Source organism: Gavialis gangeticus, unplaced genomic scaffold, assembly GCF_001723915.1.
Source record: "Gavialis gangeticus isolate Ggan-Ray unplaced genomic scaffold, GavGan_comp1, whole genome shotgun sequence".
NCBI lineage: Eukaryota > Metazoa > Chordata > Crocodylia > Gavialidae > Gavialis > Gavialis gangeticus.
The window spans coordinates 65226785-65235806 of record NW_017728995.1 but is presented as its reverse complement, the minus strand read 5'-3'; the positions used below and the strand labels follow the sequence as shown (position 1 = coordinate 65235806).

The 9022-nt window shown below is 42.7% G+C and overlaps 1 protein-coding gene across 4 annotated transcripts in view; it reads left to right on the top strand.

Annotated features, from left to right (window-relative positions):
• The window catches only part of NEU2 (neuraminidase 2), a 54297-nt gene that overhangs the window by 40974 nt on the left and 4301 nt on the right, over nucleotides 1-9022 (top strand). The window contains exon 2 of one of the 4 annotated variants that reach the window (XM_019503756.1): nucleotides 1113-1223. The gene's annotated coding sequence lies outside the window, so the exon portion shown is untranslated. Of the gene's footprint in view, nucleotides 1-1112; nucleotides 1224-1362; nucleotides 1578-5623; nucleotides 5701-9022 lie in introns of those variants that run through there. The other 3 variants (XM_019503755.1, XM_019503757.1, XM_019503758.1) reach the window with 3 other exon arrangements.

Below are 9022 nucleotides of genomic sequence, written 5' to 3'. Positions count from 1 at the left end.
TGTCTCTTCACATGTGCTCACCCATATTAAATTCTAAATTTCTTTTCCCAGGCTTCTTTACCACTTTGCCAGCAACCACTCCTATATCTTTCTTTAGAGGTGGCACCCAAAACTGAACACAGTACTCTAAGTGAGAACACTCCTTTGTTCAATATACTGTCATTGTATTATGTTCTGCATTATTTTTATATCCCCTTATTAAAGCACCCACACATCCTATTTGCATTTTTTATAACTCTTTTTTAAAATTCTAATTACAACAATCCAATTACAAGAGCAAAGAAATAGGTGTAGAGTAGCAGACAGTAATGGATTGATTCTCTGCTGATTTACCCCCATTTTATACACCACTGAGTTCTTCCTGATCTGCACCAGTGCAAGGGACTACATGATCCAATCCACAGTGTCTGAGCCAAGGAAGCAATTTTTCATAAAAAGTAAAAAGTTTTAATAAATAATTCCAGTGGGCGGTATTGTTTAGGGAAGCTCTTTTTATGGGAAATGTAACTTTCTTGTGAAGAGATGCATCAGGCTGTATAAATGTCTCCTAAGGGAAAGGGTGAAGGCCCCCCAGTGCTGTAGATTTTCAAAAGTGAACTGGACAAAGCAATAGAAAATGAGCGCTAGGGAATATTTCTGCAGTGGCAGGGAGATGGGATTGGATCTCTTTATATGTCTCTTCCCATCTTATGTGAGTTGCTCTTTCCCCATATACAGAGTGTCACTGGGGTACCATCCAGATACCAACATTTATTAAACTAGTGGTGAGGTTTTGGCTATGATCTTACAGCAGTGCCTCCCAGCTTTTCTATAGTGGGACCCTCTCACAGCTGTCAGTATGCAGTGTGCACTGCCCTGGAATCTGTTCCCTCCATGCCTTTTAGGAACATAGGACTGGAAGGGTCTTCCTGGGCCACAGAGACAGTGTCCTGTTGCAGGCAACTCTTTGTCCAAAAGGGTCCACCAGACTATCCAGGCCAATTAGAAAAGACCCTGCAGCGTGCCATGGGCAGAGAACAGGAGATCACTTATGCAAACACTTCCTGATTTGTTTGGAAATTAACTGCAAGCTGTCTTTTTTCTGAGACTGAAATGAACTTTCCCTCTTGTAGTACAAATGGACAATAGGACCATGAAGAAAATCACGTCACCTCATTTTGCAGCCATTAACCACACCACAGCTATTCTGCCACCTCTCCTCCCATGGGACAGCTCTAACTCACATGAGTAGTGTAATGTTTAACTGCTATTGTTAGAACATAATGGGTCTTTCTTTAGCACCATCCATTTCCAGTGTGAAAGAGGTTTTGTGTTTTGCTGTAGATATGGTTCGCACTTATGCACATTTACAATTAATGCGTCCTTTCTCTCTCTCTCCCTCCCTCCCTCCCCAAAGAGCCAGCACGTTCAGCATGCTTGTGACAGCTTATTTTGGGAATAAGTAATGAGACATCTAGTGGTGAACTTTCCTTTATAAACAGCTCAGTTCGCTTCTCCTTTCGATGCAGCCTCCTGGATCTGCTGTGGGTGAGGTGTTTCTCCTGTTAAAATCTTCATAGTTCCTAATTTTTGCCAGGGTGAGCATTGCTGCTAGCTAAGGGGCATGTTCAGGTGTTATAGAATCAATGGGAAAGATAGCCTGTGCTGTACTCCACCGAGCATACAGCAGGGAAAGTTGCGCTATATAGTGTAAGTGCCCCCACAGCGCACAGAGAGCCTTTGCTCTAAATTACAGAAAATACTGCCAGCAGGTACATTGAATTTTAAAAGAATTGGTTGCTCAGAAAAGCGTGTACTGATTGATTGAAAACCCCCATGTAAACCCAGTATTACATTCTGTACTGTAGGCATAACTTTCAGTTTAGCCTGGCTAGAAATCCTAGTACCACTTAACTTCTGGAGTAAAGTAAGCACTGTTTCATGCAGTTTCAGTATTGAATTCAGAATGCTTTGAACAATCTCACTTATATTATCAGATGTGCTTTGTTAGCAGCTTCCCTTTGCACTCTGGTTTTGAGTAGGATTTATTGGCCGAGAACAGTATGCTGGGATGAATTGCTGGCTGACTGAATCATTAAGAAATCTTACGACCTTATACGGGTTTAGCCTGAAATCTCTTCCAAGTAGCATAAAAATTCTGTTGTGATTCCTCTGGCAGTATGACACAGCAGAGCTGGATGCAGTCATTAATGGCAGATGGGAAAAACTCCCAGGTCAGATATTTAGTTGGAAATGTCTTGGACTAGATTTTTATGCTCATCTTGAATGGCCTCAGAAAAAATCCCCCAAGGAAAATAACTTAATTAGCTATTTGTGCTTAGGTGGAACAGATTCTGGTTTCTGTTTCCCCCTCCTCCCCTTACTGAATAACCAACATGTTTGTTTTCTGGTTCTGTAGCTTGAAGTTGTTCTAGAGCAGTTTCTCCAGGATGCAGCAGCAAAACACTGTAATGGGTAGAGAGAGGGTTAAATTTGTTATGGGCTGGCCCCCAGTTAAAGGCACACTGGGCACATCTACGCATGCAATTAATGTGCATGAATAAACTCCAGGACATATTGCTCTGGAGTTTTTTGCTTCTGGGCACACCATTTGAATGTGGGGCACATTGCTTCAGAGCTTATTCGTGTGCAGCACATGGAGCCCAGCCAGAACAGCCCTGGGCTGGCAGGGCACCCAGGGGGTCAGCCTGCCAGCCCAGGGCTGCTCTGACCAGGCTCCAATGTGCCGGGTGGGGAGGGACTGGCTGAGGCACAAAGGTGCGTCAGCATAGGGCTAGCCAACAAGTAGACCCCAATCTGAAGCACCCTTGTCCCCCAGCTACTCCCCCCTGCAGCACATAGAGCCCTATTGGAGCAGCCAGCCCAGGACTGCTCCAATGAGGCTCCATGTGCTATGGAAGGGCTGCTTGCTGGCTCACCCCACGCTAAAGCACCCTCATGCCCCAGCCAGTCCCATCACTGTCTATATAAGCGCTGCAGTGCACAAAACAATGCCGCCTCAGGGTAGTACTTGTGTTTAGCCAGACTACCCTGTGGCGGTGTTTATTAGTCTACTATGACCTAGTATGGTGACATGTGTATATGGTGACATTTTATGGCAGAGCTAGTTAGTTAGCTCCTCAGTAAGCCTCTGGTGTAGACAAGCCCACTGTCGCCTTAATTTGGACCTAAATTTATATAATATATTGGTAATGCCTCATAGTTGAGGATCATGGTCTTCCATGATTGCTTTATCTGTGGGTCTGAAGATGGCTGATGAGGCCAATCCAGGATTGACAGACTCTGTTGCCTAAATGTACATGTCAGAACAAACTTTTACATAAGCTATGGTCAGAGTCCTCAGTATTATCTTAACATTCCTAGTAGAGAGCTGCACTCAAGCAAACTAAAGCCCTTCTCTACAGACAGACCATGTGGATTGCCTAAAGCACCTGAGTTGAGGGGATTGCAAGTGCCCCGAGAAGCACAACAGCACACGTTGTGAAGGGTATACTGGGCTCAGTCTGAAGCTTGAGTGTATCCTTGATTCACGCACTCACAGGTATGTTTCTCTTTGTTCTATTGCCTTTGCGGTTTTGGATACAATTGATTTGCTTTGGATATCAGTGCTTCAGTGACCTGCCATTTAATATACAATATCCTTAATGGCATTTTTACAATGGTATTCATATAATTTGGACCCTCTTCTCGCATCTTTTTTTAGCTTGTAGTTTTCTCTCTTTCACTCTCTCTTTGTTCCAACTCCTTCCATTTCCTGTTGTCCCAGTGTGCCCCTCATCTACTGGTTCTCACTCTAAAGCTACCTATAAGGCCCTATCTAGCTCTGCTTTCAGCTGGGCTGAGTGTTAGACTAATGTTAGGGCTATCTAAATTCCCATGAAGCAGAAGGGCAACAAAGGTTCAGGCAAATGTCATGGTATATGGCAGTGATTATCAAGCCATGGCACCCTGGGGTCTCTTGAGATCCTTTCAAAGGTGCCACAGGGTGCTACACAATGTTAGCACTGTTGAGTGTGTACATATGATTCACAAGATAAACCCAGAGACTTCATATAGGATTTCATAGTGTTAAAAACTTTCTGAACAGTTGTGGACTTCTTCAGTTCTTTGCAACAGAAGATTTGCTCTATTATTTTTTACAATAAAAAATGACTGAAAACTAAAAGCTGACATTTTCAGAGGAGTGTTTGTGTCTATCAAGGGGTGTCTTGAATCTAAAAATGTTGAGAATCACTGGTATATGGGAAAGACTTTGATTATGATGCTGTCCAGTCACCCTGTATATACTTTTAGTACTGCAGCTGTTCTCAGCCTTTTCTGTCTTACACCCTCTTCTTAGAGATTAGGATTCCCTTCCACTTCGTAAATGCAGGATAGGATGGCAGGTCATGACCCCCAGGTGGAGAATGTTTGGGCTCCTGCACTAAGAGGACATTCATCCCAGAGGGTCTATGATCATTGGGTAGAAGAGGGGAGAACAGCAATTCAGCAGCAAGTTTATCCACAGAGGGTATGCCTACATGAGACACTTTACTGTCCAGTAGAGCAGTTTACTATGCAGTTAGCATGCATGTCTACACATGCATATGCTTACTGTGCAGTAAACTGTTCTAATTGTGAGTAAATTTGCTACCTGCAAATACAAGTAGCAAATTTACTTGTGATTAGTTACTGTGCAGTAGCGCTTACACAGATGCCTGATCAGAACCAAATCTGCCCCCAGTCAGCCAGCTAGCAGGGAGCAGAAGATTGCTCCCTGCCCCAGGGAACTGCCTGCTTCCAGGGCAGGCTCCAACACTGGAGCCCAGGTGGGAATTGTTAGGGTGACAATATTTGGATCTTAGAGAGCACTGGATTTGCAGCTGAATACAAGGCATGACCTGTGGCCTAGCAAAGCTGCTGACCACAAGGCAAAATGATAGCTAAGCCTGCCATTTGCTTATGCTAAGTAACCATTTTAACTGTGTCAACCATTTTTTCTGGAAAAAGCAGCAATTAAGTCTGTGTGCTGCGAACCAGCTACAGTAAGGAATGAGATAAGATACAGGGGCCCAAAAAAAGGTGGAAGATGGTACAACATGAGACAGAAAAACAGACTGGAATGTGAAAAACGACATGTAATTGGTAACAGAATCGGAGATGAACATATGCAAAAAGGTGAATGGTGATTGGTGAAGAAGCCTCCAGAAGCTTCCAGGTTTTGGTCAAAGTCTGCCCATTGACCAAAAGAAGAGGGTTCATGGCCTTAGACATGCGTTCATAGCAAAAAGGCATATAAATGAATGAAGTGCATAGGCAATTCCATGCTAATGAAGCAAACAGTAAATATAGGCAGAGCTTAAGATGGGAAGAGAAATGGGTGGAACAGAAGGTGGGATGAAGGAGGAGTGAATGTTAATGAGTATAAACCAAAGTGTATAAATGTAGGATGAACCCATTGTTCAGGGCAGGACCCTGTCTCTTATGGCGTGAGGCCCGTGTCCAAAGCTGTCTCCATTCTGAATAAAGCTGTTGCAAACAATGTGTGTTGTTGTTTGCTCCCTGCTCTGCTCTGGCTAATGAGTAACAGGATCCACAGGTAATTGGACCATCGTCTCCCTAGTCATTGGGTGCTGCATGGAGTCAGGGTCTAACATCTTGGCATAGTTGGCAGGATTCAACACACGTTTGGAAGGGACTGATCATCCCGATCCTACCAGGGTAAGGCCTAGCAGGTGTACTGGGTTCTCTTGGGCCTGGGTCACCTCGAGTGTACTAGGTTCTCTTGGGCCATCTCAGCTATTGTACCCCGTCTTTTACCGTTCCCCAGTAGCATGGCAGTGGGTTCAGAGACTTTTCCTCTTTGTGTGTGGGGTCAGGGTGACCTCAGTGTTTTTCTTGTGAGTTGGGTTAAACAGAATGTGGGCCCACTGCAGGGATTTCAAGATTTCACCTCCAAACTGCTGACACCTAAGACAGAATGCTTCAGAGTGAAGCTTGCATTTCTGGTCAGCTGTACCTTAATTCTGATGACAGCCTAGGATTAGTAGATATAGAATAGTTTAATTGTTTGTCTTGTTGCTTTTTTGTTCTTGCTCCGTATCAACAAATTCACCAATTATCAACTGGCAGGTATTGTGGTCAGTCTGAGGGTTGTGTCTGTCCAAAACAAAGGTATAGGTATTGGGTCCAAATCCAGTCCAACAATTGGAAACTTCACCAGGACACAAGAGTAGTAACCTGACCAATCAGAGCATTTGTTGATGCAGAGTGATTTGTTTTAGAAGGGTTAACTGAAACTTGTAGTAAGGTAGAGTTATATAGGAAGTAACTGAAGTTATAAGTATTGTGCAGGACATGTTGTTTGTTACTGCTAACCAGGAAACTTTGTGTGTCCAGGTAGGCAGGGTAGTGGACATGGGTATATGCTGTAGTCTGCTTGGAATTAAGTAAGAACCTCCTGCTGTGTTTACAATAGGAAGCTAGAAAGCAAAGAGAGTCATCTCTCTGCTAGAAAGGCTGTATGAATGAACAGGGTTCCTTAACTCTATGGTTCCTGGGAGAAAATAATTATAACCATCTGCAGAGAAAAGACAAAAGCAGGTGCATGTTTGCTGTGAAGTTTGTAAAGTGTAAGTTACCAGTGCAAGTTATAACAAGATAAAGTGTTATATAAGCAGTACAGCTTCACAAAAGATCAAAAACAGTTAGGAAATGTAAAAAGAGACACTCTAGAATCCCGTGTGTATCACAAAATAGAAGCAAAGTAGCACAGAAAGAAGCAAGGTATGTTACTAAACATCTGTGCAAGCAGTGGCAGAGAATTTGTGATTAGAAGTGAGAGGAGAAATTTGGTTCTGTCCCCCCTGATTCTCCAGGAACAGTGAAGAGCCTAAAAGAGATAAGGATTGTTAACAGCTGTGCAAACAGAAATCAGTGGCCAGAATTAATTTAAGTTACTCTGAGCAGGGAAAAAGGAGTAAGCTTATCAGAAGCATGTTTTGTTTTTTCTCTGCAGAGGCATAGTTTAAAAGTTTCTTTTTGGGGTAGGAAGGGTTTTCTTGAAGGGATTATGTGTAGTGTGTAATTTGTCACCCACGGCCTTTTGGGGGAATTTTCTTAGTCCTAAAGTGAAGTTTGCTCAATTGTATAGCTGTAAAAGAGGAAAATTTGACGAATGAATTAGTTTATGAAGAGCCACCGATAAAAATGAATTGTGAAGCCTGTAGCCCAAAAAAAGTTATGGTTAAGATCTGTTAAGGAAAGAAAAACTAAAAGTTAAATGAAACCTAAAAAAAATGTTAGGATTCTAAAAGTTGCTACAGAGAGAAAAATCTAATAGTCTGCAAGACCTTAAAAGACCAAGTAATCTGGCAGTCCAGAAAAGGGGCACAGAGAAAAAATCACTGTTAGAGCTGCCAGAGCTGAGACCCTGCAATCTCAATTGACCTGAGGCAGGGCCAAAAAGCCCAAAAGTCAGAGACTGTGCCTATAAAAATAAAAGAAAGTCAAAGCAGGAAAGTGAAAAAGTTTAATCCTAAGTATGACCTCCTTGGTGTAGTCAGTATAGTAAAGATACCTGTAGCAAGGTAAGCTCTGCAAAATGCTGCATAATAACCACCCTAGGGAATAGGCAAAAGCAAATATAAAGTGCCTTAAAACCCTAGCTCCCACCTCTGTGTGAGTTATTCTTCATTGACAAAAAGCTAAGGGGAGCATACGCCAACAGAAAAACTCTTGAAGCAAGCAACAAAAAAGAAATGTGTGGCATAAAATGCCTGCCATTTTAAGAGAAAAACACTGCTGTAAAAGCAGCCTCTGCAAGGTGCAAGAAGGATAATTTTTTGAATAAGTGCCAACCTGGCTATAAGCAAAGCCAGCCACAAGTGTATGATCTTAAGAATAAACCAACCAAAAGGGGTGAGCCCCTCCCTTTTGTTCTTGTATTTTACAGGATTAAATCATCACTGAAGAAGTTTGCTGAGTACAAAAAAAATATCAAGCGTGACTGTGTTGTGTAGTAATTGTGTTTTACTAAGTTTATAAAATGCTGTTATTATAAGTAATTGTAATGTCAACTATGAAAAGTAAAGCAAAAATTTTGATAAGGTATAAAATACCTAAAGAGTGGCTACAAAAATGGTACATTGTGCAGAGCATCACTTCCATGACCTCGCAGAGTTCATCCATGTCAAAGATCAAGAAGGCTACTGAATTGTTTGTTTTATTTTCATCCTTTTGTTTCCTCCCCCTCCCCCCCTTTTTTGTATATATATATGTTGCATTTATATATATAAAAAGAGGCAAATCAATTCAGCTGCATATTCATGCCAATGAAAAAGCAAAAAAAAAAAAAAAAGCAGCTTACTGTTATTGCTTCCACTTCCCTGCACGTGTAGAAGCCTGCCTAGGAGCATTTACTCATGAGTAAACTGCTCTCGGATCTAATACACGTGTAGACACACCTACAGTCGTCTCAAACAGGGCCCTTCAGTCAGTGCTACACAAAGATGGAGTTTTTAGAATAGAACTGGGTGCTGCTGGTTGCTGGTCTCTTTACAAGAGTCTCTCCTTGAGTACTTGCTAGCAGAAGAGCTGTTCTGCAGCCACTTTTTCAGCCTCTCACAGGTCTACTTCCAATCAGCTGGCGTGTACCTAAGGCAACAGTTCTATTTCCTGGCCCCTCTCCTGTCCCATTCCATCCGACAGAACATACAGAGGTTTCAGTGTATAGAACAGAATAATATCCCTTTAAATAGGTAGACAGCCCTTTAATGACCCTCCCTCTTTTCTGTTGCTGAAGCCCTACAGGGATGCAGTATATGTAGGTAACAAGGCTTTGGATACTTAGTGAGACTCTCCATATTCTTAGCGTAGGGAGAGTTAAGCGCTTCAGCGCAGAACAGTGGCATGAATCCCTTGGATTCTGACCCTTCTGTGCAGGGGACATTTTTGCTGCACCTGAGAACTTCTGCCCCTTCAGGAATGGGGAGGCAGGACTTGCCCCTTCCCTCTCCAGTGTCATAAATCCCAATGAACTGTG